This window comes from Pristiophorus japonicus, chromosome 9, assembly GCF_044704955.1.
Source record: "Pristiophorus japonicus isolate sPriJap1 chromosome 9, sPriJap1.hap1, whole genome shotgun sequence".
Taxonomy (NCBI): Eukaryota; Metazoa; Chordata; class Chondrichthyes; family Pristiophoridae; genus Pristiophorus; species Pristiophorus japonicus.
In genome coordinates, this window is record NC_091985.1 from 222732885 (window position 1) to 222752567 (window position 19683).

The following is a 19683-nucleotide window of genomic DNA, read 5'->3' on the forward strand; positions in this document are numbered from 1 at the left end:
TGCCACAGGGATCGGTGCTGGGTCCTCAACTATTTATAATCTATATCAATGACTTTGATGAAGGGACAGAGTGTAATGTAGCCAAGTTTGCTGATGATACAAAGATGGGTGGGAAAGCAAATTGTGAGGAGGACACAAAAAATCTGCAAAGGGATATAGACAGACGAAGTGAGTGGGCTAAAATTTGGCAGATGGAGTATAATGTGGGAAAATGTGAGGTTATATACTTTGGCAGAAATAATAGAAAAGCAAATTATAATTTAAATGGAGAAAAATTGTTAAGTGCTGCAGCAGAGAGAGACCTGGGGGTCCTTGTGCATGAAACACAAAAAAGTTAGTATGCAGGTATAGCAATTAGTCAGGAAGGCAAATGGAATGTTGGCCTTTATTGCAAGGGGGATAGAGTATAAAAGCAGAGACGTCCTGCTACAACTGTACAGAGTATTGATGAGGCCTCACTTGGAGTACTGTTATGTATGCAATAACTGTAAGACTGAGTACTCTTTAACTCCAAGAGGTACAACCTTGGCTCTGCTTTATTAAGGCCCAAAGTGCCTAACGTACAAAATGGCTGGCCTTTTATACTTAGGCTGCACCGTGTGCGTGCAGCCCAATGGCCTCCAACAATGACACCATCTAGTGACTAGTGATTCCAAAAGTACATACATGACAATACCCCCTCTGAGATCTTAACACAGTCTTTTACAAATTGAGATGGGCCAGTGTTTTCCGCTCCCGGGTTGAGCGTCTCAGTTCAACTCCAGCCTTGGGTGAGTGTTCAGAGTCTGTTGTGATTGTGGCTGGGTGGCTGACCTGGTGGGAGTGGCAATGGTCATGTCAGGGATTGACATTTTCATTGAACATGTCAGTGATTGAAAGTCCAGATTCACTGATGACCCTTGAGTCCTCTGATGACTGGGGGTAGGTTGGTTGGTCGTTGATTGTCTCTTCTTCTGACTGTTCCGGTTCGTCCGTGTGTGGCAGCTTTGTCTGATCCATATGTTTCCTGCATGTTTGCCCATTTTTGAGGTTGACAATAAATACTCTGTTGCACTCCTTGGCCATGACAGTACTAGCAATCTACTTGGGACCCTGACCATAATTCAGAACATATACAGGATAATTTACAGAAATATCGTGTGACACAGCTACCTGATCATGATACCCTTGCTGACTTTATCTTCTATAGTCAACATGATTATTCAAATCAGGGTGTACCAGAGATAGCTTGGTCTTGAGACCTCTCCATCGTTAGTTCAGCAGGCGAGACCCCGGTAAGCACATGTGGTCTTGTCCTGTAACTAAGCAGTATTTATGACAGGTGGGTCTGCAGTGACCCTTGGGTTATTCGCTTCATACTCTGCTTTATGATTTGGACAGCACGTTCTGCTTGCCCATTGGATGCAGGTTTGAATGGTGCTGAACTTACATGTTTGATACCATTGAGTTTCATGAACTCTTGAAACTCCTGACTGGTGAAGCACAATCCGTTGTCACTCACCACTATGTCAGGCAGACCATATGGCACGAACATGACAGAGATTCTCAATGCTAACTGTGGACGTGTTGGATGACACGATTATACATTCTATCCACTTTGAATATGCATCCAACACAACTAAAAACATCTTCCCCAGAAAGGGACCTGCAAAGTCTATGTGGATCCTGGACCATGGTTTAGACAGCCACGACCACAGACTGAGCGGCGATTCCGCTGGTGCTTTGCTGAGCTGCATGCAAGTGTTGCACTGATGCCCACATGATTCCAGCTCAGACTCAATTCCCAGCAACCACACATGAGACCTGGTGATGGCTTTCATCATTACAATGCCAGGAAGAGTGCTATGTAGCTCACGTACAAATCTCTCTCTCCCTTGCTTGGGCATAACAAAATGATTGCCCCACAGTATACAATCCGACTGAATAGACAGTTCATTTTTGCGACGAGTGTAAGGTTTGGTCTCCTTGCACATTTGCTTGGGTATGGCAGATCAATCACCTTTGAGGATGCAACTTTTCACCACCGTTAAATCGGGTCCTGGCTGGTTCAGGTCTTAAATTGTTGAGCCGTGACAGGGGTTCCTTCACTCTCAAAAGCATCCATAACTAACAATAGGTCCGCCGGTTGTGGCATTTCCACCTCCAGTGTGGGCAACGGCAAATAGCTCAAAGCATCAGCACAGTTCTCGGTGCCAGGTCTGTGGCGAATGACAATCATAAGTGGATAATGTCAGTGTCCACCTCTGGATATGGGATGAAGCATTTGTATTGATACCTTTGCTTTCAGAGAACATTGAAATGAGCGGCTTGTGATCTGTCTCCACTTCAAACCGAAGACCGAACAGGTACTGATGCATCATTTTAACCCCATCCACACAGGCTAGAGCTTCTTTTTCTACCATGCTGTAGCTCTTTCCGCTTTAGACAAACTTTTTGATGCATACGCGACTGGTTGAAGTTTACCCGACTCATTAGTTTGTTGGAGTATGCAACCAATTCCATATGATGAAGCATCACAGGCCAACACTAAACATTTGCATGGGTCATAATGTACCAGCAGCTTGTTAGAGCAAAGCATATTAGTGGCTTTCTCAAAAGCACTGTCTTGAGACGCACCCCACACCCAGTTGTCGCCTTTTCTTAGCAGCGTGTGCAGTGTTTCTAATAAGCTGCTCAATTTAGTTAGGAAGTTACCGAAGTAGTTGAGTAGACCCAGAAATGAGCGCAGCTCCAGCACATTCTGCGGCTTGGGTACATTCTTGATGGCCTTGGTTTTCGCGTTTGTGAGCCTGATGCTGTCAGCAACAATTTTCCTCCCCAGGAATTCGACATCTGGTGCCATGAAGACGCATTTTGAGCATTTCAGTCTGAGTCCCACTCTGTCCAGACGCTGTAGAACCTCTTCCAGGTTGTTCAAATGTTCCTTGGACTCATGACCTGCGACCAGGATGTCATCTTGGAACACGACGGTTCTGGGAACGGACTTCAGTAGACTCTCCATGTTCCTCTGGAATATTGCTGCAGCTGAGCAAATTCCAAAAGGGCACCTGTGGTAAATAAACAGTCCTTTATGCGTGTTAATGCACATAAGTCTCTTCAACATCTTGACCAGCTCCTGTGTTATGTAGGCTGATGTCGAGTCCAGTTTGGTGAACGACTTCCTCCTGGCTAATGTTGCAAACAAGTCATCAGCCTTCGGTAATGGATACTGATCCTGTTTCGAAACCCTGTTGATCGTAGCCTTGTAGTCTCCACAGATTCTGACTGTGCCATCGCTTTTCAGCACAGGAACAATGGGGCTGGCCCATTCATTAAATTCAACCGGTGAAATGATCCCTTTATGCTGGAGTCTGCCCAGTTCGATTTCGACCTTCTCCCTCATCATATACGGAACTGCCCGAGCTTTATGATGGACGGGTCTTCCATCCGAGTCCACATGGATCTGCACTTCGGCTCCCGTGAAGTTGCTGATGCCCGGTTCGAACAGCGAGGGGAACTTGCTCAGTACTTGGGCACATGTATCTTCCTCCGACAACAATGCCTTGATGTTGTTCCAGTCGCATCTGATTTTTCAAGCCAGTTCCTGCCGAACAGCATTGGGACATTGCCTGGGACAATCCATAGCGGTAACTCATGAACCGCAGTGTCGTACGACACTTTAATTGTGGCACTGCCAATCACTGTTATGAGTTCTTTGGTGTACGTACGCAACTTGCCATTGACTGTACTCAGTCTGGGCCTCACAGACTTAGTATCCCACAGCTTGTCGAATGCATTCTGGCTCGTTATCGATTGACTCGCCCCGGTGCCCAGTTCCATCGATACCAGTAACACATTAAATTTCACGTTAATCATTATCAGTTTGCTCTTAGTTAGGAAAGTACAGTCCATACATTTCCTCCTCTGGTATCTTGGATTGTGTATCTGGATCTGCGCTAGTCTGACCATCATCCTCCACGTGGTGTGTCACAACACGCTTGCTCATCTGTGGACACTTGCGCTGGAGATGCCCCACTCTCAGACAGTCAGTACAATTATATTGGTTAAATTGCACTGCTGGTGCCGGTGATTTCCCCCACAACACCAACACGGAGAAATCGGATGCATTCTGCTCACAGACTTTGGGCAGCCACAGGTTCCACGTACACAGTCGGGTATTCTCTGCCATGTGCCGCTCTGCCAAACACTGAATCAATCACATTTACAGTACTTGCTGAGTTTTGATTTTTCACAGATGTTTGCTTTAGACTTCTATCTGTCATCATGCATGATTGAGCGATCATGATGGCCCTGTTCAAGTCCAACATCTCCACTGCCAGTAGTTTACGCAGGATCACCTCGTGGTTGATGCCGATAATGAAGAAATCATGCAGCATGTCTGCCAACACAGCCCCGAACTTGCACCTTCCTGCTAGACATCTCAGGTCGGCAACGAATTCTGCCACATTCTGGACCTCCGAGTGAACGTACATATTAAATCTATATCTCGAGATGATGATGCCTTCGCCTGGCTTAAGGTGGTCCTGTACCAGTGTACACAATTGTTCATATGTCTTCTCTGTTGGACTCACAGGCAGGAGTAGATTCCTTATCAGACCAAAAATCTTTGGATCGCAAACAGTAAGGAACACGGCCCGGCGCCGACCTCCTCCATTTTGTTGGCCATGAAGTACTGGCTCAAACGGCTTACAAAGTCTGCCCAATCTTCTCCCTCCACGAATTGCTCTAACAATCCAATTGTGCTCATTTTTGCATGCAAAGATTCTTGTATTTGCGTCACCAAATGCAATAACTGTAAGACTGAGTACTGTTTAACTCCAAGAGATACAACCTTGGCTCTGCTTTATTAAGGCCCAAAGTGCCTAACATACAAAATGGCTGGCTTTTTATACTTGGGCTGCACCGTGCGCGTGCAGCCCAATGGCCTCCAACAATGATGCCATCTAGTGGCTAGTGATCCCAAAATACATACATGACAAGTACTGCGTACAGTTTTGTTCTTCATATTTAAGGAAGGATATACTTGCATTGGAGGCTGTTCAGAGAAGGTTCACTTGGTTATTTCCAGAGACGAGGGGGTTGACTTATGAGGATAAGTTTAGTAGGTGGAGCCTATACACATTGGAGTTCAGAAGAATGAGAGGTGATGTTAGAAATAGAAACATAGAAAATAGGTGCAGGAGCAGGCCATTCGAGCCTGCATCGCCATTCAATATGATCATGGCTGATCATGCAACTTCAGTATCCCACTCCTGCCTTCTCTCCATACCCCTGATCCCCTTAGCAGTAAGGGCCACATCTAACTCCCACTTGAATATATCCAACGAACTGGACTCAGCAACTTTCTGTGGTAGAGAATTACACAGGTTCACCACTCCCTGGGTGAAAAAGTTTCTCCTCATCTCCGTCCTATATGGCTTTATACTTATCACTGAAAATAGGCATGCAGGTGCAGCAGGCGGTGAAGAAGGCAAATGGTATGTTGGCCTTCATAGCTAGGGGATTTGAGCATAGGAGCAGGGGGGGTCTTACTGCAGTTGTACAGGGCCTTAGTGAGGCCTCACCTGGAATATTGTGTACAGTTTTGGTCTCCTAATCTGAGGAAGGACATTCTTGCTATTGAGGGAGTGCAGCGAAGGTTCACCAGACTGATTCTAGGGAAGGCTGGACTGTCATATGAGAGACTAGATCAACTGGGCCTTTATTCACTGGAGTTTAAAGGATGAGAGGGGATCTCATAGAAACAGATAAGATTCTGACGAGACTGGACAGGTTAGATGCGGGATGAATGTTCCCGATGTTGGGGAAGTCCAGAACCAGGGGACATAGACTCAGGATAAGGAGTAGGCTATTTAGGACTGAGATGAGGAGAAACTTCTTCACTCAGAGAGTTGTTAACCTGTGGAATTCCCTGCCGCAGAGAGTTGTTGATGCCAGTTCATTGGATATACTCAAGAGGGAGTTAGATATGGCCCTTACGGCTAAGGGGATCAAGGGATATGGAGAGAAAGCAGGAAAGGGGTACTGAGGGAATGATCAGCCATGATCTTATTGAATGGCGGTGCAGGCTCAAAGGGCCGAATGGCCTACTCCTGTACCTATTTTCTATGTTTCTATGTTATCCTTAGACTGTGACCCCTGGTTCTGGACTTCCCCAACATCAGGAATATGCTTCCTACATTTTTCCAAAATTCCATTGAAACTTATAAGATAATGAGGGGGATCAACAAGGTGGATGCAGAGCAGATATTTCCACTCATCGGGGAAACTAAAACTAGTGGACCAAGGGCTCAATTTTGGCCCACCCCTTTTTTTGGCGCACTTACCGGTCATCACGCACCTATCCCTGGCCGAGTGGTCTCCCGGTCATCACGCACCTATCCCAGGCCGAGTGGTCTCCTGGTCATCCTGCACCTATCCCTGGCCGAATGGTCTCCCAGTCGTCCCGCACCTATCCCACGCCGAGTGGTCTCTCGGTCGTCCCGCAGCTCTCCGAGGCCGAGTGGCCTACCGCACCAGCCAACCCGCTGTTGAAGTAGCTGCTTGTGTGTTGCCCTTGCTGCAGTCTGTCCGGTGAGTTTGTTTCCTGCAGCCTGTGTGTGCCTCCCAGGGCCGAGTTTTCAGATGAAGGTAGGACTTAGTTCTACTTTTTATTTCTTCTTGAATGCTTATTACTTCTTGTGCTTTGTAAGTCATGGTGCAAGGTCCTCTCCGCTTCCCTTCCTGCCCCTATCCCAGGCCGAATGGCCTCCGATGTACCTACCTGCACTGATTTCTTAACTCTCCGCAAGGGTTTTCTGGAATGGCCACATACGCTGGCCTAAGTAAATTTGGAGTAATTATTAGCTGGCCAAAGTGGCCTAAAACTGGCATAAGTGGCTGGTAACGCTCCTTTTTGAGAAAAAAACTAAACTAAAAAAATTCCGACTAACTCACTTACACTGGCGCAAATTGAATGTGCAAAATGGGGATTTTTAAGATACTCCAGAAAAATCAAGTTGCTCCAAAAAAAAGGAGCAACTCTTGGCCAAAATTGAGCCCATAGACTTAAAATAAGGGGCCACCCATTTAAAACTGAGATGAGGAGAAATTTCTTCTCTCAGAGGGTTGAAAATCTATGGAATTCTCTGCCCGAGAGCTGTGGTGGCTGGGTCATAGATTTTTGAGTGATAAGGGAGTAAAGGGTTATGGGGAGCGGGCAAGGAAGTGGAACTGAGTCCATGATCAGATCAGCCATGATCTTATTGAATGGTGGAGCAGGCTCGAGGGGCCAAATGGCCTACTCCTGCTCCTATTTCTTATGCTCCTATGTTACCAATACCTTCCCTGGATCCCAAGGCTACGAGAGGCGCTCTGAAAGGTATGGGGAGATCAGACTTGTCCATGATAATAACCGACAGCAAGGGAACTGAAGTAATCCAGAGTAATGAGGTGTTAGTTGTGGCTCAATGGTAGCACTCTTGTCTCTGTATCAGTAGGTTGTGGGTTCAAGTCCACCTCCAGAGTCTTGAGCATAAAATCTAGGCCGACATTCCAATGCCGTCTTTCACATGAGACGTTCAACCGAGGCCCCATCTGACGTCTCAAGTGGGTATAACTATCCCATTTCGTTACTTTGAATAAAAGGGGAGTTCTCCCCGGTGTCCTGGCTAACAATTATCCCTCAACCAACATCACTAAAACAGATCATCTGGTCATGATCACATTGCTGTCTGTGGGAGCCTGCTGTTTGAAAATTGGTTGCTGTATTTCCTCCATTAGAACAGCAACTGCATTTAAAAGATGCTTCATTGGTTGTAAAGCGCTTTCGGACAGCCGGAGGTCATGAAAGGCACTTTATAAATACAAGTCTTCCTTTAACAAAGGAGAAAGGGCTCAAAAATGGAACAGTGGGTAACAGAACATCAATTAGTCACCTCTTGGATAAATCAAGGAATTGACTCATTGTATGTAGGAAACAAAGCTGATTTATTTGACAGTTGTTTAACAGAGAAATCAGAAAAGATTTATAAGAATGGTCCCAGGGATGAGAGAAATCAGTTATGTGGATAGACTGGAGAAGCTGGGGTTGTTCTCCCGAGCCACTCAATGTTTTTCCACATTTTACCCCTTTCCTTTTCTCTTGATCCCTCCCTGACTAGTCTCTCCTGCCGTCATGCTTCCTTTCACCTCGCCTCTGCACTCTCAAAACCCTACCCCAATCCTCCACGCCTGCCGCCATCCTAGGCTTGATTCGCTCCTAGATAAACCTACAGCTTCCCTCTGTGCCTCTCTTGGCATCCTCCGGTGGGTCCATCGAGGCACTCATCGCTGCCTCCTTAGCAGCAGCAACCCTGACTATCCCATCCTACTCTCTCACCCACTGGAGGCTAATCTTGCCAATCTCCTCCCCATCCAACTCATCCGCCACAGTGCTGACCTTGTGGACGCAGGCAGTGGGGCAGGTATCACCGACCCTCTCCGCATCTCTCTCCAGAATGTCCGTTCACTTGCGGACAAGCCCCTCGCTGTCCATGAGCTTAGCATGGATGATTGCATCGACATCACGGTTCTGACGCAAACCTGGTTGAGGGGGATGACACCTTACCCTTAAATGAAGCCCTTCTGCCTGGCTATACCTTCCACTACTTGCCCTGCTCAGACCCCCGTGGTGGCAGTGTGGTTCTCATCAGCAAATCACACCTTGGTCTGTCCCCTACTCCTCCTTTGAGCAAGTCACCTGATTCCACCTCTCTCAGCTCCCATTTAAAATTCTCGTTCTCTACCACCCTCCCAAGTATCATAAAAATGTTATTACTGATATTTCTTCAATACTTTTTTTCCTCTGCCTCTGCACCAAACGACTTCTCATCACCACCACCTTCTCAAGGGCCATTCTGGATGGGCAATAAATGCAGGCCTTGCCAGCAACGCCCACATCCCAGGAACTAATAAACCCCTCCCCTCCCCCCTCTAAGATATATGCGCTCCTCTAATTCTGCCCCCGTGAGCATCCCTGATTATAATTGCTCAACCATTGGTGGCCGTGCCTTCTATTGCCTAGGCCTTAAGCTCTGGAATTCCCTGCTTAAACCTCTCTGGCTCTCTTTCCTGTTTCAAGATGCATCTTAAAACCTCTTTGATCAAGCTTTTGGTCATCTGCCCTAATTTCTCCTTGTGGCTTGGTGTCAGATGTTTTAAATCTCATAATACTCCTGTGAAGCACCTTGGGACGTTTCACTGTGTTAAAGGTGCTATATAAATATAAGTTGTTGTTGTTGCAGCAGAGAAGGTTGAGAGGAGATTTGATAGAGGTGTTCTAAAATCATGAGGGGTCCAGACAGAATAGATAGAGAGAAACTGTTCCCATTGGCAGAAGGGTCGAGAACCTGAGGACACAGATTTAAGGTGATTGGGAAAAGAACCAAAGGAGATATAAGAAAATACTTTTTTACGCAGCGAGTGGCTAGGATCTGGAATGCACGGCCTGAAAGGGTGGTGGAGGCAGATTCAATTGTGGCTTTCAAAAGGGAATTGGATATGTACCTGGAGGAGAAAAATTGCAGGTCTACGGGGAGAGGGCGGGGAGTGGGACTAGCTGAAGTACTCTTGCAGAGAGCCGGCACGGGCTCGACGGTCCGAAAGGCCTCCGTCTGTGCTGTAACCGTTCTATGATTCAATGATATCCAGAAAATTAAATCCAGCCCAGTTATAGGGATTAATTACACCAGCAACAACAAGCTGATCTTAATGAAAGGTAAGATTCTGAGGGGGCTTGACAGGGTAGATGCTGAGAGGATGTTTCCTCTGGTGGGGGAATCTAGAACTAGATGGCATAGTTTCAGAATAAGGGGCCCCCCATTTAAGACTGAGATGAGGAGAAATTTCTTCTCAGAGGCTGTGAATCTTTGGAATTCTCTGCCCCAGAGAGCTGTGGAGGCTGGTTCAAGGGTTATGGGGAGCGGGCGGACAAGTGGAGTTGAGGCCAAGATCAGATCAGCCACGATCTTATTGAATTGCGGAGCAGGCTCATGGGGCCAAATGGACTACTCCTGCTCTGATTTCTTAGATTCTTGAAACCCAACTGTCAGAGTGACCATGGTTCAGTCCTGGATGTGATTAATAACAGAATCCAACCTCTGCAGTCAGATGTGAACCTGCTGGTGTGTCAGCAGTGTGGATGAATGAGTGAATCCTTTCCCACACACTGAGCAGGTGAACGGCCTCTCCCCAGTGTGAACTCGCTGGTGTACAGTGAGGTTGGATGAACGAGTGAATCCCTTTCCACACTCAGAACAGGTGAACGGCCTCTCCCCAGTGTGAGTGCGTTGGTGTTTCATCAGATAATTTCTGCTTTTAAAGCTCTTTTCACAGTCAGAACAATTAAACGGTCTCTTATTGGTGTGAACAAGTTGGTGTGCAGTGAGCTGGGATGAACAAGTGAATCTCATCCCACACACGGAACAGGTAAAAGGTCTCTCCCCGGTGTGAACTCGCTGGTGTTCAGTGAGGCTGGATGTACAAGTGAATCCCTTCCCACACTCAGAGCAGATGAATGGTCTCTCTCGAGTGTGAGCTCGCTGGTGTCTCAGATGATCAGACGATTTAACAAACCCCTTCCCACATATGGAGCAGACAAACGGTCTCTCGCCTGTGTGAACTCGCTTATGTACAGTGAGATGTGAAGATGAAATGAATCCCTTCCCACACACGGAGCAGGTAAACGGCTTCTCCCCAGTATGAAAACGCTGGTGTATAGTGAGGTGGGCTGACTGCCTAAACTGCTTCCCGCATCGAGAGCAACTGAATGGCCTCGCCCCAGTGTGAACTCGCTGGTGTGTCAACAGGCTGGATGAACAAGTGAATCCCTTCCCACACACTGAGCAAGTGAACGGCCTCTCCCCGGTGTGAACTCGCTGGTGTTCAGTGAGGTGGGATGAACGAGTGAATCCCTTCCCACACATGGGGCAGGTGAATGGCCTCTCCCCAGTGTGACTGCGTCGATGAGTTTCCAGCAGTGATGGGGCATTGAATCCCTTCCCACAGTCCCCACATTCCCATGGTTTCTCCATGGTGTGGGTGTCCTTGTGTCTCTCCAGGTTAGACGATCAGTTGAAGCCTCGTCCACACACACAACACGTGTGCGGTTTCTCCCCGCTGTGAATGGTGCGATGTTTTTTCAGGCTGTGTAACTGGTTCAAATTCATTTCATTGGAACACTCTCACTCGGGTGTGTGTGTCTCAGTGCTTTTCCAGTCACACTGATGTTTGAAATCTTTTCCCACAGACAGAACGGACAAACAAACATTTATTTTACTTTGGAAGGCCGATGATATTCAGGTCCTGATGAATCGAGTGACTGTGTCAGATCTTGACATGATGTTTGGTTCGAGTATCCTGTCTGCAAATCCTGCCCTTCTAATATCCTGTGAAAGGAGTTTACAAAGGTCAGCACTGGAAGTGCAGGATCGAAATTGAGAACAGACAATTCTAGTTTCTATGGAACATTCTTTCCTCTCTTGTTCCCCCAAAGTTGTAAATCCCCATCCCACACACTCTCCCTCCTCCCTGTGCTGAAATCCAAACTCATCGCACCACCTCCAACATTTCTTTTCTCCATCCCTCGTTTTCTCCCTCCCTCTGCTCTGGTTGGGATCAGTTCTTCACCTGCTGTGTGCAGAGTGAGAATAAAATCAACGAGGCAATGTTTTTCTCTCCTGGTCACTGGGATCCTGAAGCCCCGCCCACTCTCTGTTCCTGTACCAAGATGGCCACGCAGGTGCACTAATTGCTCCCTGTCCAAAATGGAAGCCAGCTACCCTGGTCGACCAGGCCTATCACCATGGTGCAAACAAGGGTCATAACAGCTCTTATTCGGGACCTATGGGCTTTTATTCGGGGCCTGAGGCCTTCACGAGATGTTTATGAAGCTGCCCAGCCCACCCAGGGGTGTCATCTCTCCCGGGCGCCCACAAGCGCCTACCATCTTGTGGAACCATCTCTTCTGCCTCAGGCCATCTCCATCACTGGCACTGCGCATGCTCATGGCACTGTGCCTGCTCGCAGCACAGCTCAGTCCGCGCCTACGCACTGGGCTCCTGTTGTCATTGATGGGACACTTTCTGCCGCGCGGGGGATTTGGGTACAGACTCAGCCATTGAAAGCCCCAATTGGTAAAACAAATTGTTTTCTTGTCATTCCACCGAGATTGGGACCGGAGGGCCAATGAACAAAATGATACAGAAACCTAAGTGGGCGGGCACTCAATCATGGTGCGAAGTATGCTGGTCGCCACTTTTACATTATGTATATCCACCTCTGGCCCGACCATCCCAGCCTGGTTTAGTCACTAAATGTTTTCTAACTGTGTTTTCAACTCGAGTTCAGGTCTGGTGTTCAAAGGAAAATTCTAGTGGCTTCGTTTTTTGTGTGTCCTATCTGAGAGGCTGTTAAAGGGTTAAATAAGCTGGCAACAAGAGTTTTTAAAAGGTGAAAAAGTTGAAAATCGTCACTGGCAATGCTTTTAAACATACGGACAGAAAAATCCACTTCATCAGCGTCCCTGCCACAGGATTCAATGTCCACCCGCTTCACCACTGATGTACTGTGTCTGCAGTATGTACGATCTACAGGATGACCAAAGTCAGACTGCATGGAGTCAAGGTCCAGGCAGCAAAATGGGTGCAAAGATTGCCACAAAACAGGAATCAGAGGGGGAAAGTTAAGGGGAACTTCTCTGACTGGCAGAAAGTGAGATGTGGTGTCTCGCAGGGATCCATGCTGGGACTGCTATTGTTCACCATCATTTGGACTCAGTAACTGGTGGCATGTTGTCACAACAATTGTCTCCACACTGAGCACATGATAGGCTGGGTTTGTTTTCCTTGGAACAGAGGAGGCTGAAGGGTGACCTTATTGAGAACATAAGAATAGGAACAGGAGTAGGCCATTTGTCTCCTCAAGTCTGCTCTGCCATTCAATAAGATCATTGCTGATCTGATCCTGGTCTCAACTACACCTTCCACCCGCTCCCCATAATTCTTGACTCCCTTATCATTCAAAAATCTGTCTATCTCCAACTTAAAAATATTTAAAGACCCAGTCTCCACAGCTCTCTGGGACAGAGAATTCCAAAGATTCACGATCCTCTGAGAGAAGAAATTCCTCCTCATTTCTGTTTTAAATGGGCTGAATGGTTATTCTGAAACTATGCCCTCTAGTTCTAGATTCCCCCATGTGGAGAAACATCCTCGCTGCATCTACCCTTTCAAGCCCTCTCAGAATCTTATACATTTCAATAAGATCACCTCTCATTCTTCTAAACTCCAAGGAGAATAGAACCAACCCACTTTACCTTCTTTCATATGACAACCACTTCATCCCAGGGATCAACCTCGAGAACCTTCTCTGAACTGCCTCCAATGCAAGTATATCCCTCCTTAAATAAGGAGACCAAAACTGTATGCAGTACTCCAGGTGTGGTCTCACCAATGCCCTGTACAGTTGGAGTAGGACTTCACTGCTTTTATACTCCATTCCCCTTGTAATAAAGGCCAGCATTCCATTTGCTTTCCTGATTAATTGCTATACCTGCATGCTAACTTTGTGCATTTCATGTACATGAACCCCCAGATCCACTCTGTACTACAGCATTTTGTAATTGCTCCCTATTTAAATAATAATTTGCTTTTTTATTTTTCCTACAAAGTGAATAACCTCATATTTTCCCACATTATAGTCCATCTGCCAGATTTTTGCCCACTCACTTAGCCTATCTATATCACTCTGTAGATTAGTTGTGCCTTCTTCACAACTTGCTTTCCCACCTGTCTTTGTATCATCAGCAAATTTGGCTACGTTACACTCAGTCCCTTCATCCAAGTCATGAATATAAATTGTAAATAGTTGAGGCCCCAGCACTGATCCCCTTGGCACCCCACTAGTTACAGTTTGCCAACCTGAAAATGACCTCTTTATCCCGACTCTCTGTTTTCTGTTAGTTAGCCAATCCTCTATCCATGCTAATATATTACCCCCAATTCCGTGAGCTCTTACCTTGTGCAGTAACCTTTTGTGTGACACCTTATCGGATGCTTTCTAGAAATCCCAAATATATGACATCAACTGGTTCTCGTTTATCCACTCTGCTTGTTACATCCTCAAAGAACTCCAGCAAATTTGTCAAACATGATTTCCCTTTCATAAAACCATGCTGACTCTGCTTGACTGCAATATGATTTTCTAAATGCCCTGCTACTACTTCCTTAATGATGGACTCCAGCATTTTCCCAATGGCAGATGATAAAGACAGAAAAGATAGCATATGAGAGCAAACTATAATTTCCTGCTTTCCGTCTTCCCCCTTTTTTAAATAGGGGTGTTGCATTTGCGGTTTTCCAGTCTGCTGGGACCTCTCCAGAATTCAAGGAATTTTGATAGATTACAACCAATGCATCCACTATCTCTGCAGCCACTTCTTTTAAGACCCTAGGATGCATGCCAACAGGTCCAGGAGACTTGTCCACCTTTAGTCCCATTAGTTTGCTTAGTACTTTATCTCTAGTGATAGCGACTGTTTTAAGTTCCCTCCACCCCCGCAATAGCTCCTTGATTATCAATAATTGGAATGTTTTTAGTGTCCTTTACCGTGAAGACCGATACAAAATATTTGTTCAAGGTCTCTGCCATTTCCCTGTTTCCCATTATTAACTCTGCAGTCTCATCTTCTAAGTTTCTATGGGGATCAAGGTGTATGGAGAGAAAGCAGGAAAGGGGTACTGAAGGAATGATCAGCCATGATCTTATTGAATGGCGGTGCAGGCTCGAAGGGCCGAATGGCCTACTCCTGCACCTATTTTTCTATGTTTCTATGCTTCTAAGGGGCCAACGTTTACTTTAACTACTTGTTTCCTTTTTATATACCTGTTTAAAGGTAATGTGCCATCATCCCTCAGCCAAGTTTCCATCAAGGCCATGATGTCGATGCAATCATCAATGATGAGCTCATGGATGGCAAGGGTCTTGTTCAGCACTGCGGCCCCAACCTGCAAGAATCATCAGCACGTCGGGGCCTTCAAAGGAACATAGCACTTCAAGGTACAGCGTGTGCTGGAGAGCGACGGCTGTGACGAGGGCGATTGGATTGGATGTCACCAAGGTTCAGGTTACTGATTGGAGTGTGGGCAGTTACAGTAGGAGCGGCGAGTGATCATGGTGCAACATGATCGGGGCACAGGAGAGGTGTGAGTTCTGGACCCAGAAGAGGCAAAGGCCCAATGGCAGCACGGGCCAGCCCACAATGCAATGTGTGCACACTAGGTCCGTGCAGCAGAGCTGGTCTCCAGTCGTCTTGGTTAATTCATGCCTTGTTGGCCCAGAAGAGGTGTGGGCCCAGGGGCAGCACGGGCCAGCCCACACTGCAATGTGTGTGCACTAGGTCCGCGCAGCAGAGCTGGTCTCCAGTCGTCTTGGTTAATTCTTGCCAACACCTCGCTCTGTCAAGTCCGTGTGGTGGCTGGTGTGCAACGGCCACCACACATTAAAAAAATCCACATACAGGCATCTTCCACCCTTTAACATGTAATTCGGGACCTGGAATATCAGGTCCTTCTTGAAACACCTGTGAACTCATTCCTGTTTGGCGTGGAAGCAAGTCATCCCCGATACGAGGGACTGCCTATGATGATGATATACCTGTAGAAGCTCTTACTGTCTGTTTTTATATTTCTTGCTAGTTTGCTCTCATATACTATCTTCTCTGCCTTTATCATTTTTTTAGTCATCCTTTGCTGGTTTATAACAATTTCCCAATCCTCTGGCCTTTCACTGTACTTCGCAACATTGTATGCCTTTGTTTACAATTTGATACCATCCTTTACTTCCTTAGTTAGCCAGGGATGGTTCATCCTTCTCTATGATCTTTATTTCTCACTTGAATAAATCTTTCCTGTGAGTTATGAAAAATCTTCTTGAATGTTTGGCATTGCGTTTCTACAGGCTTACCCTTGACTATATTTGGCAGAGGGGTCAACAACCAGGATACATCGATTTAAAGTAATTGGAATGAGGTTTAGAGTAGATATGAGGGGACATTTCTCCACCTAGAGGGTGATGGGGGTCTGGAACTCACTGTCTGAAAGGGTGGTAGAGGCAGAAACCCTCACCACATTTAAGGGGTGCTTGGATGTGCAATCGAAGTGCTGTAACCTGCAGGGCTATGAACCAAGAGCTGGAAAGTGGGATTAGGCTGGATAGCTGTCAGCCAGCACGGACACGATGGGCCGAAATGACCTCCCTCCGTGCCGTAAATTTCTATGATTCTATGACCCATCGAGCTAAGTGCGATAGACTATGAACAGATTTAGCAACTCAAAACTGGAGACCCATAAGGCACTGTGGGCCATCAGCAGTATCAATCCATCACTGGGGGAGGGCCCCGTAGGCACAAGTATTGATCCTCCTCTGGGGAGGGCCCGTCTGCCACATAGTTCTGTACATGAATCCACCCTAGGGTCCCAGGGGCCCGAGTATTAAACCATCCCTGCTGTGGAGATAGAATTTACAGAATAGAAACAGACCATTCAGTCCAGCTAGTCTGCGCCAATGTTTATACTTATACCATCTCTTCTCACTCTAATAATATCATCCCACCCTGCCCCCATATCCCTCTATTCCCTTCTCCCTCACGGATGCATCAAGTCTCCTCTTTAATGCTATCTGCTTAAACCATTCATTGTGGCAGCAAGTTCCACTTTCCACATTCCCCTGTCACCAATTCCCTTCATGTACAGACACTCCCTGACCTGTCACTATTTCTCCCTCATTTACACACGCTCCCTGACCAGTCACCATTTCTCCCTCATTTACACACGCTCCCTGACCAGTCACCAATTCCCTTGAGCACATCAATCTAGGCAGACACTCCAGTGCAGTGTTGAGGGAGTGCTGCTCGATTGGAAGTGCCGTATTCCAGATGAGACTTTAAACTGAGGCTCCGTTAGCTCTCTCAGGTGGTCATAAAAGATCCCATGGCACTATTTCGAAGAAGAGCAGGGGTGTCCTGGCCAATATTTATCCTTCAGTCAACATGACAAAAACAGATTATCTGATGTTTATGGGAGCTTGCTGTACTCAAGTTGGCTGCCGCGTTTCCCACATTACAACAGTGACTGCGATCCAAAAGTACTTCATTGGCTGTAAAGCGTTTTGAGATGTCCGATGGTCATGAAAGGTGCTATATAAATGCAAGCATTTCTTTCTTCTTTCTTTCTTGATTTATTGACACACCCTGACCAGTCTTCATTTACAGACATTCCCTGACCACTCTCCATTTCCTCCTTCATTTAAAGACGCTCCCTGACCAGTCACCTTTTTTCCTTCATTTACAGACGTTCCCTGACCTGTCACCATTTAGCTGACATTGTTGACAGTTCTCTCTCCTCGGATACTGTCCCCCTCTCCCTCAAATCTGTCATCATCACTGCTCTTCTCAAAAAACTAACCCTCAATTCCCACCCATCCTTGCAAACTATCGCCCCATCTCCAACGTCCCCTTCCTCTCCAAAGTCCTTGAACGTGTTGTCACCTCCCAAATCCGTGCCCGTCTTTCCCGCAATTCCATGTTTGAATCCCTCCAATCCGGTTTCTGTGCCTGCCACAGTATCGAGACAGCTCTCATCAAAGTCACAAATGACATCCTTTCTAATTGTGACAAAGGCAAACTAGCCCTTCTTGTCCCCCAAGGATCTATCCTTGGTCCCTCCTATTTCTCATCTACATGTTGCCCCTTGGCGACATCATCTGAAAACACAGCATCAGTTTCCACATGTACGCTGATGACACCCAGCTCTACCTCACTACCACTTCTCTCGACCCCTCCACGGTCTCTAAATTGTCAGTCTGCTTGTCTGATATCCAGTTCTGGATGAGCAGAAATTTTCTCCAATTAAATATTGAGAAGACTGAAGCCGTTGTTTTCGGTCCCTGCCACAAACACCGTTCCCTAGTCACTGACTCCATCCCTCCTCCCAACTTCTGTCTGTGGCTGAACCAGACTGTTCGCAACCTTGGTGTCATATTTGACCCTGAAATGAGCTTTCGACCTCATATCCGCAGCATAACTAAGGCCGCCTATTTTCACCTCCGTAACATCACCCGCCTCAGCCCTTGCTTCAGCTCATCTGCTGCTGAAGTCCTCATCCTGACCAGTCTCCATTTCTCCTTCATTTACAGATGCTCCCTGACCAATCAACATTTCGTGTTCATTTTCACATGCTCCCTGGTCTCACCATTTCTCCTCCATTTACAGATGCTCCCTGGACTGTCACCATTTCTCCTCCATTTACTGATGTTCCCTCACCAGTCTCTATTTCTCCTTCATTTACAGATGCTCCCTGACTCACTTCCTTCCTCTCCCGGAGTTTGCCGCGGGACCGCTTTGTGGATCTTTCTGTTGTGGCTTTCAACAGATGAAACCCTGAATGTTGGAGCAAACACTGCAACATTTGGTAGTGAAATGGATTGATTCAGGACAGACAGCATGGATTATTTCAGGAAATAACACAGTGCAGTGAGAAAGGAAATGCAGTAGATGTTGTGTAGATGGATTGTCAAAGCGTGTTTGATAAGGTGCCGGACAGGAGGCTTGTTGATCAAAATTAAGGCTCACGGTATTAAAGGGAGTGGGGCCGCATGGATAGGAAGTTCGGTAAAGGGCAGAAAACAGAGAGTAGTGGTTAATGGATGTTCTTCAGACTGGAGGGATGTAAACAGTGGAGACCCCAGGGTTAGTGTTGGGACCATTGCCCTTCTCAATACAGAGAAACGATCTGAACTCGGAGAGGCATCGAGGAGGCCTATAAAAGGCCTGGGAGATCGAGGAGCTGCAGGAGTTCGGAGAGGCGTCGAGGAGGCCTATAAAAGGCCCGGGTGTTCGAGGAGCTGCGGGAGTTCGGAGAGGCGTCGAGGAGGGAGCTGGTGCAGGTGCAGAAGGTAAACAAAGAAGTAGAAAGAAATCGAAGGGTGACGTCACAGCCAAGCAGGTAAATGATTGGCTGGTGGATTGGTGAGTATTTAATCTTTTTTTTAAATTTCCTCATCAGTAGGTAACCTTTGACATTGTTGCCAAATTAAGTTAATCTAAGGGTTAAGTCATGGCAGGGGAGCCCAGACATGTGTCATGCTCCTCCTGTGCAATGTGGGAAGACAGGGATGCTTCCAGTATCCCTGATGACTACATGTGCAGGAAGTGTATCCTGCTGCAGCATCTGACAGACCGCATTGCGGCACTGGAGCTGCGCATGGATTCACTCTGGAGCATCTGTGATGCTGAGGATGTCGTGAATAGCACGTTTAGTGAGTTGGTCACCCCGCAGGCAAACATTACTCAGGCAGATAAGGAATGGGTGACCATCAGGCAGAGTAGTGGAAGGAAGGTAGTGCAGGGGTCCCCTGCGGTCATCCCCCTCCAAAACAGATACACTACCTTGGGTACTGTTGGGGGGATGACTTTTCAGGGGAAGGCAGCAGCAGCCAAGTTCATGGCACCATGGGTGGCTCTGCTGCACAGGACGGCAGGAAGAAGAGTGGGAGAGCTATAGTGGTGAGGGATTCTATTCTAAGAGGAATAGATAGAAGTTTCTGCGGCCGCAATCGAGGATGGAATGTTGCCTCCCTGGTGCAATGGTCAAGGATGTCTCGGAGTGG

General features: G+C 47.0%; 1 pseudogene; it reads right to left on the reverse strand.

Annotated features, from left to right (window-relative positions):
- The window catches only part of LOC139273796 (zinc finger protein 585A-like), a 280327-nt pseudogene that overhangs the window by 170729 nt on the left and 89915 nt on the right, over nt 1-19683 (reverse strand).